Genomic DNA, 18,648 nt, shown 5'->3' with positions numbered 1-18,648 from the left:
ACAATTTCCCATTCCAGTCGCACAGTACACTCTTATATTAAGATACTGTTTCTCACTCTTTTCTACGAGTAGAAAGCGTGGAATTACATCTGTCTAACTGTCAAATATGATGTCAAAGTACTGGTGTCCCCATTTCCGTTACCTGTTCACTATCACTGCTTTCATCGTCGGCTGGTGTTAAAGGATCATCTAATTCTTCTTTTGTTTCCTGACGATCGATTTGATTTCCCGATTATAATTCTGGACTAGTTCATTGATTTATCTTCTTTCATATCTTAAAATCCTTCAACTCTTTTTCATTTTCTACAATTTACTTGATTTCATTTGCAATCTATCGAAGTCCTTTAAAACTGCTGACAAATTGTTCCAGCGCTGATGTCAGCAAGCATTCATTGTTGATGAATGCAGTTGCTCTCATGCGAGTTTAATCATTTCTATGCAATGCCTTATACTTAAGTGCTTCCAAAATGCAGCTAGTATGGCGTGCCCTCCTTCTTCGAATGCTTTATTTTCAGAGACGTAAATGTGCCTGATAGGCTTTGAATGTTTTAATGATTCCTTGATTCATCTGTTGGATTATGAAAGTGACGTTCGGTTGAAAGAATATAATTTGGATTCAATGTTGTGAGAGCTTCTGTACCTTGTCCTGGAGCATTATCGAGAATTAGGAGAAATTTAAAGCACAGAATTTGCTGTTCTAATTAATGTTTGATTTCTTTAATGAACGATTTTTCAACTATTAAAGAGAACTATTGCAGCACAACCGCCAACGATCTGCAGCGTATCACATATAATTGATATTCTCGCATTGGACAAATTAAATAGAGGCAATTAGGATATAGAGTAAACGCAAAATCGTGTTCCCTAACTCTGTGTTTTGGTGAAGGGTTAACGTACATAGATTTTCTCCTTTAATGCAATTCATATTGTCTTGATATTCGTTTTTAAAGTCTGATAGGATCTTTCGAAATGGGTATTTTTTGTGGACAGTGACAGATAATGCAGGATAACAACAGATGTTTAATAAAAGATAAAAATAGTCATACATAAAAAGAAAAATAATATTTTCTTAATGCACATGTCTAGTAAACTTTCAGTGTTCTTTTACTTGAATTATCCTAGACTTTAGGAGTTCAAGATTCAAAGTTTTGGTTTGGAGTATGTAGTAATATTACTTAGCAACATACATTCTTAATAAACTCTAGTGAAAATAGTAATAAATTGTTTAACTATGGAAAGAGTCTAATATTTGTAATTAAAATTAAGAGAAACAGAAAAGAAATCTGATATTTACAAGTTATATATCGCTCGAGGGAAAATATTCATTATTAAAAAAATCCAGTATAATTCTCGAAATTAATCTCGAGTGTTAACCCATCCTGCACTGTTACCTTTGTTCTATAACATGCATATTACACTATAAGTGCAATTATTATATTTCAAAGAACTGTTTTGGATATGCTTTAGATATACAAAATAAGTTAAATCAGCATTTATTTATCGAATCAGGATAACAGACCGCACTTTCATACTAACTTTTTTTAATTATTTAATAAGAGATATATATATATATAATATAGAGGAAAAAATAGAGAAAATTTAACTTGCATACGCTTTATTACTTATCGGCAGGAAAACGGCTTTTAATTCTACCGAAATTACTCTTGGCAGACCAAATTCCGAATTATGCTATTCGTTTTATTACCAAACGAATAATCGTATACAAAATGGAATTTAGTCGGCAAATCAACTCGTCTTTCCGTGTAATGCACTGAACTTGTTTATGAATGAGTAATCAGATATCGAGTGGAATTTAGTGGCGCAAAACCTCCTGTTTCTCTTTTTATGATGAACTACAATTTGTTTACCTTAACGTTTTTATTCTATATAAATTTGATTAGTATTCAACATTAGCATTGCTTTTAATCGGATCCAAAATATATTTTGTTTGAGGTTCACTCTGAAATTTTGGAGATACGCACAAAAGACAAGTAGCGGAACAAAATTAACGGTTAGATTTGAAAATATAAATTATTTTAACCTAGCAGACAATTTTTATTGGTCAGTAAGCAGTAAAAATAAATTGGTGGCAGAAGAAAAAAAGGAGACGTGAGAACATTATCGTGCTATGATTTTTTACGATTTTTAAGTGGGATTAAATCAAGAAAAATGCCTTCAACGTCTACAATTAAGATTTGGAAATGAAGGCCCAACTCATGCTAGTGTAATCAGTTGATTTACATAATTTCACACAGATCACTCTCTTCAGAATGAAGAACACACAGGGAAGCTGTTGTCAGCAGTAATCCCGGATAATGTGTCTGCCATATGGAAAATGTCAAATCGATGATAATCGCTGCACCTACCAAATGATACAGAAGGAGCTTAACATGGGATCTCCCACCATACATAAAATTATTAATAATGAATTGCATATGAAAAAACTACTTTGCCGTTGTGTTCCTCATAATTTGACTGAGCTCCAAAAGGAGGAGCGTTACAGAATCAGTAAAGACACCCTTAAATTACTTAAAGATGGTGGTCACCGCATTATTTCTAAAATTGTAACTGATGATGAAACGTACATACCATTTTTTGATGTTCCAACACGTAAAGAAAGCAAAGTATGGACCTTTGAACATGATCTATCATGGCTACAATAGTGAAAAGACAACCGGCTATGAAAAAAGCAATGTATGCTGTTTTCTTCAGAAGTATAGTACTGATTAAAGTCGTCAAGCTGAAAGGGCAGGAAACAGTCACAGCTAAGTGGTTCACCGCCAAGTGTCTTCCAGAAGTTCTTCAAGAAGTGAAAATTGTTTATATTCCATGAAAATGCATCTTCTCATTCAACAAGATTGGCAGTTGAGTTTCTTGAACAAAAACTCATCAAAATGATAGAACATCCACCCTATTCACCAGAATTAGCTATGTGTGACTTTTGGCTATTTTGTTTGTAGGTTTTTCCTTATTTTGCATTAAAAAAAAAAATTTAAAATTTGATACCTGTTCTAAACTTTGCAACTTCCCCTCACATTTTCTCGCCGGGATGTAAATCTAAAGTTAAGTGAAGTACTATTTAAATGTGTGAATATCTCAGTTTATTCAGAGCGTGTTTCGCTAGCCAAGCGCACGTTTCGTTGTTATTTCGCGGTCACGCTAGTAAGCCTCTTGGCCTTATCAGATTAGTATCACGCCGGTTAGATTCCTGTGAGTCCCCCTCTTAGGCGTAATCTTAAGTGCGTTCTTGCACTATTTATTTCAGGTTGACTTGTATTATATCCTACATTTTAGTTTCCACCGCAAATGCTCGGTGTCTTTGTAACGCACGATGTCCGTGCCTTTCTGTTAATTAGTTTGAATTAATAAAGGGTTATTTTCACCCTTCTTATGTGCTGGTATTTAATTCACGCCTGTGCGAGAATTCGCCGCCAGGTTCATTGTAGGATCTAATTTAGTTTATGTGGAATAATAGAGACAGATCTTACATGTTATCGCCCACCAGCGGCTGAGCGGTAAAGTCGCTGAACACTGGTAGTTCGGTCCGAGGTTCGAATCCCGCGAACGGGCTGGCTGAATGAGTGTTTTCGTGGTTTTCCCCATGTGTAACGTGTATACGAGTCAGTTGCCCTTAGAAAGTCCTCCACGAAGGCATCTCTCCCCTTAGGCAGATAGCCCTAGTGTGCTTTCCCATAATTAAAATACACCATACACCTTACATGTTATCTAAAAATAATTTACATGGTCATCGTTTCCATTCCGAAGATGAGCTTTATGAAGCTATAAATGCATTTTTATTCATCGATTCCAAGAAATGAATGGCTTGAGGCATTTGATCTTTGGAAAATTCGCCTACAGAAGTGCATTGATGCTAGAGAAGACTAGTTTGAACATTCCTAAAATTTCGTAAGTGCAACTTTAAAAACATATGTGTATGTCAAATATTTCAGAGTGACTCTCGTATAAAAAAATTATAGGTTTAATTGTGTGCATCAATTGTAAAAAAAATTATTTATAAACAAAGAATTGAAATTTTAATTACTAGGGTCCTTTTAAACTTTTTCTTAGTTATAAGATCATCTCCCCTGCTGTCACCAAAAAGTGCATATTTCTGTTGTTCATCATTCTTGATTTATTTTCTTTTTCAAAACGTATATAAGGCTTAGGTGCATTTATTTAATATTATTTTTAATATTAAATAAATGTCTCTTAAGCAGTTATGTAAAGATAAAAAGAATAAGTTAATATGTTATGGGATAATATTAATACTAAGTTCTATAAGCAAAGAATCATAGTAAAACGATGGTGCGTACCTGTGGGTGAAATATGCGGTCACTTCCATGTAAGTGTAATTCAGAAACTTGTAAACCGTATCTTTCGTGAAACTCTGCTTTTATAAAATGCTCTTCCATTTATAGTGAGATAAAAGAGACGTTTGTGTCATAAACTATACCTACCATCATTTTTTCCTCAAACATTTCTTTCATTCTTTAAACTGAAATAAGAAGTTTCTTAAAGCACAACTTAAATAAAGAGTAAATAATAAAGCTATAAAAGCGTTTTTGAGACAAGTTGAGTTTTTTAAAAATATGTAACATCAAAACTAAATTGTTTACGACATGGATGTCAACAATTTCTTTGTCAACAAAATGTAAACAAGAATTAGTTAAGTATTTTTCAAATATTATTCTCAATTTTGTGCAATATAGTAATAAAATTAGCTTATTAAGATTATATCTAGACTTTTTTCTCTATTTAAAAGTTATTCATTATGGATGAAATTTATGTAAACTGCAAATACGTTTTGAAAAGTCAGAATATCTGAATGTGAAATGTTTCATATTATTAACAATTCGTTAGGATTATTAATATTACTTATTTATCTTCTACCTATAGGTAAAGGTAAAAGTATGGGGGACACAAGCGATGTACCATAGGTCAACTGGTAATGCCTTCCCATACTTAATATAATAAATTAAAAATAATGGGGGGGGGGAATTGCAAGTTTTATAAGAATTTGCATAGACTGAAGCTTTCCAAAAGGTCTAGAGTTTGCCTATCATGATATATCGTACAATCCCACAGTACGCCCCGCATCCAATATTTATTAAAAATAATGATGTAGGGCATAAGTAGATAACAAAATAGTCGGAATACAATCTGAGAGTCACATGATAAATTGAACATCTGATTTGGGGCAACAAATATAGGAGATAAACATGATTAATAAACAGATAAACATAATGAGATAATTATAATTAGTACTGGCAACAAAATGTTAAAATGAGTTGTAATAATAATGCTAAAGAGGTGGGTGTCCATGGGTTATTTCAGATATAATGGTTTATTGCAGTTTATAAAGTTCACGAGCGGAGCCATTTTGTCCATAATCACAGCATGTAAAGGTTCACTAAGTTTAAGTAGTATGTGGACTTACAGATCCTAGACAGAGATCTAGGCCTAGGAAAACAGTCGTTGCATAATTTTTTGAAACATTGTTCTACCTATAGATTTACAGTTTCAAACAATACTAATTGCTGTATAAAGGAGTTTTATCAGGTGTTACGTACTTAATTACAAGCGCTATTGTGGTAGCGCAATCAAGAAAAAGAAAACAATTTAAGTTGCCATGGAAATCACAGACGACTTTTTATTTTTAAATTTTGGTTTCTAACAGTTTGATAGAATAGAGTTAAAAAGTGTCGCGACTGTTTTCAAAATGAAATCAAATAAAGGGTAGTTTTTAAAATACAGTCCACTGCAATTCTTGTAACAAGTATCTATAATCATCAACATCTAGTCATAGGAGACCGGAGGAGTAATTAAACACACTATGGATAATTATGAAATGTGAAAATTCAACATTCACTTTTGTGATATTCTACGACGATGCGGACCAAACGGTGAACCGTTCTGAAGATGTGCTACTGAATTAGCAACCAGTAATGAAGTAGGTGCTTGAGCGTTTCTAGTCATTTACCTTCTTAAGGTAATTTGTGTTTTTATTTTTTATTAAATTAAGAGTTATGTGTTGAATTTTGCAACTGAGTTTTGTTTTTAAAATGTTTAAAAACGCGAGAAAAGTTGATTTGCAGCTTGCTGCTACAGGATTAGGAGAGGCAGTAACAGATAGAATGACGATTACAGATCTGATTAATATTATAAAGAATACTGAGAAATTTAAAGAAGAACCTGAATTTATATCTTATCTTATAGAGAGGATAATTGAGAACCGGAAAGTAAGAGTAGAGACATTTGAGAAAAATAAACAATTACCATTGCAGTTAGAACAAATTAAATAAGAGAGAGTAAAACCTGAAATAGAATTGTCAAGCGTGCGAATAGTTACAAAAACTAACGAAAACGATTTAGAAAATAATATTGAGAGAAATGATTTTCTGGAGTGGCAGAAAAAGGATATAAAAATTTTGTCGATAAAAATTCCGAGTCGGTCAGAGGGATGGGGTCTCTTTTTTGCCTCTTTGAAAAGATCCTTCGTAACAAATATCGTACCCGATAAATTTAAGGCAGAGATTCTTTTGAATTTAATAGGTGAGAAAGCTTCAATCGTAATTTCTTACATGAGTGATAATGAGTGATTATGATAAAATAAAGAAAATCGTATTACGAGAATTCGAGCCAACGCCTCGGTTGCGTTTAGAGCAATTCAAAAAAACTACCAATACAGCGAATGAAACGCATATACAAATAGCATCGGGTTTGACAACTGGCTTTAATTATTAGTTAAAATTAAGAGAAGTATCTGATTTTGACAAATTAAGCCACATAATTGTATCAGACAAATTGTTTCAAACGTTAAATAAAGAAACCGCGTCTCATATCAGCATTAAACAATCAGATGGCTGGTTTGATCCCATAACCTTAGGGAAAGAAGCACATCTTTTTGTGTGTGTGTGTGTTATGGGGAAAACCATTGATGAATAATATTAACAAATTCTCTAATTAGAGAAATGTACCAAGGATATTTCTAGTTGACAGAAAAGTTCAAAGTGTATTGTTTGTTTCGAAAGCCATCCCTTAAGTAAATGTAGAAATTATATGGCGTTGCTTGTTTCTGAAAAAATAGAAGTAATTAAAAGAAACGATTACTGCTTTATCTGTTTGGCCCGACATTTGGTTAAATCTTGTAAATCACATTTTTTTTGGTCCTTTGTGTAAGTTAACTGGAATAATCAAGTGCCATCATGGTTCTTTACATTATTCAAGAAATTCTGAGCCATTACACAATAAAAATGAAACTAAATCAAGTACCCGTAAACTTCATCCCCCCACTCTAAGAGAAAAACTCTGATTTATCGTTACATGCCCCGGTATTTCAAACAGCTCTTTCTACTTCATCTAGTCAAAACAATAATTTCGTGTGAAAGGTGAAAGAAAGAATAAATATACACTGCGAGCGATTTTAGATCAAGAAGCCGTGAATAATTATATGACGTCAGACTATGCGAATAGCTTTAATTTAAAGAGAAAGAAAACTAATTTGACAGGTTGTAATACCGGAGATATATTTAAGACAATGAAATCCGTCGTTAGTGCGACTTTTTCTAACTTTAAGGGAAAATTTGAAAGAGAATTAGATTTTTTGATTGTATCTAAAATTACGGATTCCATGCCATCAAAAACGTTTAAGGCTAATATACCAAAATTAAAATATATAAAACTTGTGGATGAACACTTTAATACTCCAGGTCGTATAGATTTACTTTTAAGTGTTGAGATCTTTTATGAATTGTTGCAGTCAGGTCAAATTTGTATAATTAATAAAAGTAATCTAATTTTTTATAATACAGTTTTTGAATACGTAGCAAGAGGAAGCGTACCCATTGAAGTGCAGGGAAATGTATATTGTAGCTTTGTTGAGGAAAACACTGGTCTAAACAAAACTTCGGAGAAATTTTGGGAAAGAGAAAGTGTGCAGATTGAGGTACCCCGCTCTAAAAAAAAGAAGCAATAATTTGCAAAGAGCACTTTGAGGAAAACTTTAAAAGAAATAGTTCAGGGTAAAGTAACGGGTAGAAAGGTTGTGAATGCTTACATTAAGTGTTTCCGAGTTAAACCCATGGGATTTGAACAATTTGTGGTGTTGCGTGGCCCCAACTTGCCCGCAACAATAGTAGTGACTGCTATGAACTGGAATTAAACAAACTCTTAAGAAGGGTTTAATTCCCTTTTTATTCCACTTTAGAAGTTACAGATGCGTTCACTTGACGCTCACAAACTACGCCGACTGGGCGGTTGAATAAAAATAAGAAAGTACAACTAAAAATGAATAATAACAAGTCACTACCTACGAGGCTCTCTAAACGAAACTAACTTTACCGCGTTCTAAGATACAGCTGAGATTTCAGCAAACTTTCTGAATAAAAAGTTGAAAGATTCATCTAACTGCTGAAGCAAGCACACAGGCCGAAACGCGCGGTTCTTAAATTTCTACCTAGCCACCTCCACGCTCGTGAAGCAAGAAAGCACACTTTCGAACTCGTTTCCCTTCTATTTAACTCAAAATTACTTCCGCTGAAAATTTTAATACTTTGCGCGTTCTACTAAAATTTACATACTCTGGCATTGGCAATTCCAGGGGAAAGTAAAGGCTTGACAGGAAAGATAGCTTAAACTTAAAATAAATGTTAGTTAAAATAAATATAAACCCTACAAATTAATGGGTGATTTACCAAGAGAGAGGGTGACACCTGACCTCGCCTTCAACTCTTCAGGAGTGGAGTTTTGTGGCCGATTCCTTGTCAAATATAAACATCAGCGTAAGGGAATTTATCATTAAATACATACGTGCAATTTTATATGCTTAGTCACAAAAGCCGTTCACCTCGATATCATCACTGAGGGCATTGCACATTTTTTGCGTCTCCCGCTTCAAAAATAACCTAATTACTCTACAGGGGCGCCAGATCCTTCACCACCTGATGATCCTTCACCACCAATACAAGAAATATTCTTTCGGTAATACTGAAAACGGTTTTTCCTTAAGATGATTCCGCCAATGACTCAGAAATGCATACATTAATAAGGACGCAATTTCAGGAAAAATTCTGGTCTTCCAAAAATGGAGACTATCTCCCACCAACAATAGAGGAGGTAGACTTAATCATAAATGGTTTGGCAAGGAAAAAGGCACCGGGACCGGAGGGCCTAGACAATATAATACTCAAGGCATTGCATAATGAGTTTCCAGAACTGATCCACTCAGTCTGCAAAGCATGCTGGAAAGTAGGGCACTTTTCGAAAGATATGAAGCTGGCAGAGATCGCTCTGTTTCACAAAAAGGGGAAAGATCCCTCGGATCCGACCTCCTACCGCCAGGTAAGTCTCCTTCCCACAATTAGCAAAGTTCTAGAAAAGATCATTCTAATGAGGCTAAATTATTTCCTGAATAAAAGTTCAGTAATTAATAAAAAACACTATGGCTTCCGTGAAAGAATATCTACGGAACAGGCAGTAGCGGATTTCCTGAAAGTGCTGAAAAAGAACAGAGAGGAAGACAATCACTCAATAGTAACATCTATTGACATAAAGGGAGCCTTCGATAATGTCTGGTGGCCTGATGTAACAAAAGAATTAGATTCAATCAACGCCCAATTCAGATCTTAAAGTTGATAAAGAACTACCTTGAAGACAGACAAGTTCAAGTAAAATACACTCAAGGTAAGCATGCGTAGATTACTCCTGTCCATGCAAAGGCTGCAACTCTTGCTCATCTGCAAGGGCTACAGAACTACTTCAGCGACAGCTTTTCAGGTTCTGGCAGTAATTCCTCCGCTAGACCTGCAAGCGGAAAGGAAGTCGTTAATTGCAAGAGTGTTAAGGCTAGGTGAGGACAGAGTTCTATGGGAACAACACCACTTTGCTAAAGTCTTTGAAAAACACAAGCCAGTGACGCAAGGACATCCGGATGAAACACATTTAAAAAAGTGTATTCTAGGCCACTATGTGACACCAAAAGATAATCACATAGCTATATTTACAGATGGCTCAAAAACCGAGACGGGTACTGGCAGTGCCTTCTGCGTTTTAAAAGGTGATACAGTTGTGTATAAATGGAAAAGAAGACTTGGCAGTAGGAACTCAGTATTCCAAGCTGAGCTGGCAGCACTTAAACAGCGATTAATTATGTGAAGAGGAACAGACTTACAATGACATTAGAAATGTTTTTAATTAATTAATATTAGTTCTAGAGATGTTACAGCTTTTTTATCATCTGTTATGCTTATATAAATAAATATTTATGAATGGAAGAGTATATTTATAATACTTCGGTTTGAGGTTCTTCTAATGAATTCTAAGATAAACCTCATAGCCGAGTATATGACATTAGAATTTTCGTTTTTGATTATGTAAGGGATCATCGCATTCCTCATGCGTCTTTTCGCAATGTTAGTGGTTAGCATGTCCAACTAGTAACTACAAAAATTCGTGGTTCGAATCCCAGAGAAAGTATAGTTGTTTTTTCATGTTTTCTGCTGAAAACTCTAATGCTATCTGCAGTTGTACTTTAGTTATGAATATTAAAATAACTTGTTGCTTCCAAAGACTAAAATGCTTTCAAGAAATGCTTAATGTTTTTAAATGATAAAACTATAAAAACAATGTACTTTTATAATTCGGTGAATCTCATATCACACAGGTAACTTAACGTGCCGCTTTTACGATTAATTCATTGAAATTCAAATGAGTGAACTTTAATGTAGTCTAAATTATTATGGTAGCGCTTCAACGTCATAAATGTCCTGTACTGTGGTATGTAATGCAGTCTAATAGTGAACTAACGATCCCATATAATTGCTTTACGGCATGTATCGTTTTCTATTTTTGGTCCCAGAAAAAGTTTGATATAAATAACATTATTTATTTCCGTATCACATTTTTGCGTGAATCATTTGGGAGGAGGGATTGAAGCGAAGTACATATTTATTTTTCCCTTATTAACGTCTCTTTGAATTCTAATTTCTTTTAAATGACCTTATTCAAACTCATACTTAGGAGTGAGGACTAGAAATCAGCCTCTATTAATCAATAAACATACAGGGAGACAGACTTTAAATTTGGAAGTCCTAAAATGCAGTAACGTGACGAACATAATCCTCAGTTCCGCGTTCGTATTAGTGATGTCATCGCCTGATGACATTACGTCTAAAATTGCATTTAATTAATTTTTGTTAGTTTTTATTGTTTTCAGGGATTTTAAGGTTACTTAAAGAGTATTAAAATATAGAAAAAAAAAGACAAAAATGAGCAGAGGATAACGCTAAGTTTTTCCCATATTCACGTATTATTACAGAAAACTAAATTTTTTTTTCTATAATCAAAGCCATGCGGAATATGAAAAATGTTTTATGTCTTGAAAAATGGTACTTTTATTTAAGGATAAATTTAGCCAAGAAATGAAAGTCAACACAAGACACTTCTTTAAAAAAAAAAAAAAGAAAGAAAAGAAAAGAAAACGAAACTGAAAGGTTTCAGATTTTAACTGTCTTTCAGAAAGGGTTGTTAAGGTTTTTTACGCTCTCGCCGAGATCACAGTCTCTTTGCACTCACTCCTACTAACCCACTTTTGTTTTTAGTCTTTTTTATTATTAAGCATTGTTTTCTTCGCACTTACGCGAGATACTGTTGAATTTCCGATGACATGAAGTTTGCATTTCATACGTACTTAATTTTATTTACTTAATGTCATTTGGCCGCTAATAATTATTGTTAGTTTTGTTTCTTGGAATTAGCAACAAATCAACTTATGGAATTAGTAAAAAATATATGTGTGTGTAGGAAGTAGGTTTATTGAAAAAATGCTTTATTATTTACATAAGTAATGTTTTGTTTAAGATACAAACTTATTTTCAGCAATAAATGAATTTTATATGGCGTAAGTGTAAAGATCATGATATTTAATAAATAAACACACAAAACGTTAATAATAAAAAGACAAAAAAAAGGGGGGGTTGAGAGCCATAATACTAAGAAAACTGAACATTGATGTAATGAATAGAGAAAATACTGGGAAAAAATAGAAAAATGCATGCCAACACTTAACTGATCTAAACGTATGATGCCCTGTTGCTTTTAAAATTATGAAAATTTTGCTGCTGAGTTGTGTATGGGGCAAATGCGAAGAAAACTTATGTTTAATAATACCTAAAAAGACAAAAAGGGGGGAACAGGAATAAGTGCAGTTCACTATAAACAGCTCAACAATTGTTTTTGATTAACGAAACTCAACTATTTGAAAGAGAGCAGTTTCAGCACTGCTGCAAATGAAACATTTTTATCTCCAGCGCGCGAGACTGTTGCCGTTCGGATAAATGCGAGACATTTATCTTTGAATTTTAATTAACATACTAGGATCTGTGGAATATGTTTATTAATATCTAGAGTCCGTGATAGGCTGGTAGCGTAACAGTTTATTTTGCCTCGTATGCGAACAACATAAAGTTCAACAGAAAAATCAAAATACGCAAGCAGCATTATTTAGAATTTCCTTTCTATTATTACATTTTTATGTATTAACCTTATTTATTAAATATCGCGTTCGTCGCACTTACGCCGTATAAATTTCAATTCAACAGCAAAATCACAAAATATTTAAAAGCAACATATCTTTAGAATTCCCGATAGAGTGTTAGAGGCTGCCATACACTTTGTATTCGCTGTATTATTTCTTCAAAAATTAGCCGCTCCCTCGGCTTGTCGTCTAAAATAGTTATTCTAAAAGTGAACAAGTATGTAATGCTTTTAATAAGTCCAACTAGTGTAATTTCTAAAAATATACTGAAAATTTATAATTATACATCTCATGATTTTAATACGTGTGTATTTAAATCAATCACACTGAAGAGCAAAAAAAATTTTTATTGCTTTTAAATCGCTTAATTTATTATTCAGTAACCGTTCAGATTAAATTTGAAATTATCTTAAGCTTTACTGAATAGGAACACACTGGCACGTAAAAGATAAAAGTATTTTATTCCCGGCAGTGGCAGCACATGAATTTCACAGATCCTAGTATGTTAATTAAAATTCAAAGATAAATGTCTCGCATTTATCCGAACGGCAACAGTCTCGCGCGCTGGAGATAAAAATGTTTCATTTGCAGCAGTGCTGAAACTGCTCTCTTTCAAATAGTTGAGTTTCGTTAATCAAAAACAATTGTTGAGCTGTTTATAGTGAACTGCACTTATTCCTGTTCCCCCCTTTTTGTCTTTTTAGGTATTATTAAACATAAGTTTTCTTCGCATTTGCCCCATACACAACTCAGCAGCAAAATTTTCATAATTTTAAAAGCAACAGGGCATCATACGTTTAGATCAGTTAAGTGTTGGCATGCATTTTTCTATTTTTTCCCAGTATTTTCTCTATTCATTACATCAATGTTCAGTTTTCTTAGTATTATGGCTCTCAACCCCCCCTTTTTTTTGTCTTTTTATTATTAACGTTTTGTGTGTTTATTTATTAAATATCATGATCTTTACACTTACGCCATATAAAATTCAACCGCAGCATCATCAAGTACATTAAAAACAGCATATCTTTACAATTTCTGATATACAATCTAGCGCGCTGGAGACAAAAATGTTTCACTCCTTACATTGTTGCTACTGCTCGATTTGAAATTGTTGTTGATAAAAATTCGTTAAAAGTTTACCAAATATGAAATACGCAACTCGAAATTAAAAATTCGAGCTTCCAGATGCGCATGTTCGGGTGGAGGACTACGTTATTCAAAATTTGATCGCTCTAGATACTGTTGATTTTTTCCAAGACGAGGAACATACATAAATGAAAATTCTTCACTATTTAATTTCTTTAAAAATAATACAGGGCGATAATTTGGTGACAACAATTTGAAAAAGTGATTCTGTCGTTTATAGTGGACTACGCAAAATCCCATTTTGAGATTAACAGCTCATTAGGCTAACGCCTTTTGGTCTGATAATAATATAATGTATTCCTATTAAAAGTAATAATGTTATTTTATTTACAATATGTTACACATTTACAGTGTAGTCTCATATTATTCATCCATCCATTTGAAAAATAAAAGATCGATATTCAGCTGTATATCATTGTAGAAGCATTTGATAATAATGCTACAAATGTTCATAAAAATGGTTAAATGAATGTATTATATATTAAATGCATTCTGAATGATATAAAACACATTATAAAAAATAAAATAAAGCTTTAAGTTATTAAAACGTGCATTTATTGTTTCTAAAACGTTCAAATTATTCAATAGTTAGTTATACATGAATCAGGTAAAAAATTAAGGTCTGATGCTTTTCCGAATGATAATACGCTGAGAACTGACTAAATGGAATTACACGGAGAAGATTTATTATAGTGTGCGCAATTGGTAAAATTTGCATATTTACCTTATATTCTGTGCAATGATACAATTTGCACAGTGCCGAGGATGCTAAATCCACTGTAGTATAACAGAATTTCACAGTCCGAAAGGTTTGATAAGCTTCCTCTAAAGATATTTTTGACGTTAAAACTGAAGTCAAACTCCATATCCAAAAGGAATACGAAGTTTAACGCACACACGCAGATTGATTTTATATTTATACAAGCCCTTAAAAGGAATGTAATAATAAACATCGAATAAAATATACAGAAATAGAACGAAACAGATGATAACAAATATAATATGAAAAATGTTCAAAATGACATACAAAGATTCTGAATTACATAAAAATAACTATTTCATAGTATTTATTGTGTATCCTGTTCTTACGGATAATTTGTATTCTGAGTAAACCTGGTTGAGAAAAAATGTTATAGAAGTTTTTAATTGCAAAATATTTTGCGGGAATCGAAACTGAAACTGAACTTGAAAAATTAATTATCCGTAGTATTAACAATTAACAAAACTATCTTTCAGCGTAAATAACGTCTATAGCGAAATCTGCTCGAAATTTTTCGATTTTGCATCACGTCACATTACATTGCACTATTAGGCATTTCTCATATGCAAAATTTTTAATCCATTTCACACTCGAAGAACTCATTTTCAGAAAATTGCCATTAGATGTGTTTTAAAACCCCTAATTTTTCTTTCGAACTGAATAATATATATATATTTTTTACTTATTACGTGCTCCGTCCTTAGGCACTATAGGGAAGGGGTGGGATGCCCCGTGAAGTTTTTTTTTTTTTTTTAAGGGAAACTGGCTCGTCTCCCCGTTAGAATTGGAAAATCACGAAAACAACCATGCAGCCAGCCCGTTCGCCCGGACTCCAACCTCGGACCGAACTACCAGTGTTCAGCGGCTTTTACCGCTCGGCCGCTGGTGGGGACTGAATAATATTTGAAATCAAATTTTCTTAATCTTTCAATATGAAGAGCTTATGGGACTAATACATAAATTCTTAAATATTAATTTTTCTTCCTCCTGTGTGAATGACAAAATCAATTCCCTGTTTTCACCTACTGAGTAACTATTTTTACTTCCTTGTACGAAGTAAAAAGGAAGTATTGTAATCGTGGAAAGTTTCAGGCACCATATTTCAACAAAAATATCCATTTTGACCTCTATCCAATGCAATTTAACGATGTTTTTGCGTGACATCTGTACGTAAGGACAGAATAAAAGACTCTTTTCTTCCAAAAAAATTATAAAACTGCTTTAATTAAATTTTAATTAAATTTAATTTAAGCATTAAAAAAAACCGGTTCAAAAATTATAAAACCGGCAGAATTTAAAATGAATTATGAAGAGAATTTTTCATGGTGTCTGTACGTTGAGTCTCGCATAACTCAAAACGAGTAGCCTCAAAACTTTGAAATTTCGTATATAGGACTGCTATAACATGTAGATGTGCACCTCGTATTTTGGATGCAATCGGCCGTACCAAGCGTATATAAATATATTTATATATATATTCGCTCTGTTACCCGGCTCAGTGATCTCAGTTTCTTTACTCTTATATGTTTGTAAATTGTGCACTTTTGGCTTTAAAATGATTTAATTATGTTGCTCTTATCTTCCGGTTAAGGTTTTTATGCCTTTAGTAAATGTGCATGCAATATTTTTACAATTATCAGCAATTTAAAAGTTGTTTAAGTGCCTCTTAGCCTAATTATTTTTGCCATGGTGGCCATGTTTGTTTACATTTGAAATATCAGAATAGTAGATTTTTTGCCAATTTAGAGAGACAAAGCTTCGCAACAACAAAGATAACGCCTTCATTTATTATTGCGAATTAAATGATGCTTAATCCTTTCTGGAATTTTTCTAGAAAATAAGTGTTTAAGATTTATGTCAAAATTTTTAATATAGATATTTTGAGTTTTTATGTATTTTTGCCTTGTAGCGAAGAGAGAACTGAATTAATTGAATGAGAAATACAGAATCGTCTGTGAAAAACTGTTTTGTTTTGTTTGCTTAATTTCTTTTATATATCGTTCTAGATTTATTATAGTATTATAAGGTATTTCTCCCGCCTTCCTAGCGTGCCTTCTTGGTGAAATGGTTCTGCACACTGGGCCGATATTCCAGAGGTCCGTGGTTCGATTTCCGGCGCAGGCGTTTGCTAATGTTTCATCTTTCCTGCTTCCAATTAACCCAATGTCTCTACAGGTTACAGGTTACGGAGGACGGGGACGCCTGGTGTTTAACATAGGTAAACAGGCGTATGTCCCGCGCCCTCCACTATCTAGAAACAACAACTTCTTGGAGCCCCAGGAGGCTACACCGGGAGTTCATTTGGATCTTAAATAAATTAGTTACATGACCATACAGGGGCTATAACTGTTTCTTTTGTTGTTGTTGTTGTTCTTTGCTTAATTTCTTTTATATATCGTTTTAGATTTATTATAGTATTTGAATAGAACATGTGGCAACGATTAGATAATTCTTAAGATGATGTAAATTTTGTGCATTCTGAGTTAAAAAATCTCTTATCGTGGTTGTGAGGTATACAGAAAAAGATTCAATCATTTAGAGAAGATGAAAAAACCACAAGAAATCCGCACTAAAGATGACTTCCCCGAATTCATTCAAGCTTCAGGCCAAACTAATCAAGAAATGCCTAAAAACCTTTGCAGTGACAAAGTTAAGCAGAAAAATCCGCAGGAAAATTTAGCAGAAATCATTAACATTTTCAAAGATCAGAAAACCCTTTATCTCATGAAATCAGTAACCACAATAGCTCAGAGAATTAAATCAGCTAAATCAAATACGCAGAAACTTTGTCTAGCTTTTCAAGCCATCGAGATTATTTTGAACTTTGCAGATCAAGATTAATTCGCAGCTTCTCTCAAGACATGCATAGCCGATCGGCAGAAATCCTCATGCTGCCGATCCTCACATCGTGGGGCCACGTTTACTTCTCTTCTAGAGACTCTGCACTAGGTGCAAAAAGTATGTTCCATCTTACTGGATTCAACTCATCATTAAAGACTCCCTACTTATAATATATTGGTAAAGGCCGCACTAAGCCGATTGCCTCTTAATTGTGTTACAACATAGACATAGTTAAAAAATGAATGAAATGTAACGCTGTCAAGTGAACCTAGGGACAAAGTGTCACTATGGTAAACAAATAGAGTGAATTTTAAAGAGTGCATTTATTCTATTGTGGTTTATGCGCTATCGACGAAGTAGATTTAATTCAATCCAATAAGTTTAAATGAAATGCAAGGAAAAAAAAGGCTATAATTTAATATTCTGTACAAGGAAGTCCTGTGGTGCATACATCAGATTTTTTTTAGAGATTTCGATTTTGAAGTGTAAAATTGAGAACTATGCAAAACAATATTCATTCAAATTAATAAATTAAAACAAAGAATTTAAGTAAACATTATTTAAAAAAACTTGCATTATTTTTCATTTGAACAAAAAGAACACAGTTCTATTAAAATGCTGCATTTGTGAATATAAAATCTGGAAAATGCAGAACCATTATTGTTTTCACATAATTATTTGCTGAATTTCGAAATTCCCCTTCTTAAAAGCGGAATAACAAAATAATTTAAGTACAGTATAATAAAATAGAAAAAAAATAATGTAAACTTTTCTTTTGAAAGGATTACTTTAATAAAGAAAGCTTTTAAATTTTTATATAACATTAATTTGCTTTAATCGTCTATCCAAAGATTTTATTTTTGAACTAGCAGATTATTTAAATATTGAAATGTTGTTTATACGTTTTCCATTTTATGTACTTAAAAGAGCTTTCTTCACATACGTTTTAGTAAAATATCAGAAATTTCACTCGTACCCTCAGAAGTAACATACAGTGTCTCAAAAAAGTGATGGGACACTTGTGCTTTACAAAAGGAAACTGCAATAAAATAAATTTAAAAAACATGTAAAATTTTTTGTGGGTGTGTTTCATACTTAAATTTAGTAACAATTATTACATAACATACATTTTCTCAAAATATTAAAATATTAATTTAATAAAAATACAATTGTTTAGAACGGAGCAGAAAATGGCTCACTTAAGTGATGGGACACTACGTACTATGCAACAAAAATCGTCTGAAGTAAGCAATAAAAATATATTTTGGGGTATTTATTTTTACTCAAAAGCAATTGCCAATAATTTATAAAATCGTCTGCAGTATTTCTCTCCAGTTTGTTTTGGAATTTTTGTGTTTTTTAGCTCTGT

General features: G+C 33.0%; 1 protein-coding gene across 1 annotated transcript in view; it reads left to right on the top strand.

The window, feature by feature from the left end:
- The first annotated feature begins 5,719 nt into the window (after positions 1–5,719).
- Positions 5,720–18,648, top strand: part of LOC118203956 (sodium-dependent serotonin transporter-like) — a 161,419-nt gene continuing 148,490 nt past the window's right edge. The window contains exon 1 of the mRNA XM_085815687.1: positions 5,720–5,950. The gene's annotated coding sequence lies outside the window, so the exon portion shown is untranslated. The remainder of the gene's footprint in view (positions 5,951–18,648) is intronic.

Source organism: Stegodyphus dumicola, chromosome 1 (assembly GCF_044657685.1).
Source record: "Stegodyphus dumicola isolate Sdum_Otavi_A_Nest chromosome 1, ASM4465768v1".
Lineage (NCBI taxonomy): Eukaryota > Metazoa > Arthropoda > Arachnida > Araneae > Eresidae > Stegodyphus > Stegodyphus dumicola.
The sequence above is the reverse complement of the archived record's forward strand: the minus strand, read 5'-3'. Positions and strand labels throughout refer to the sequence as shown.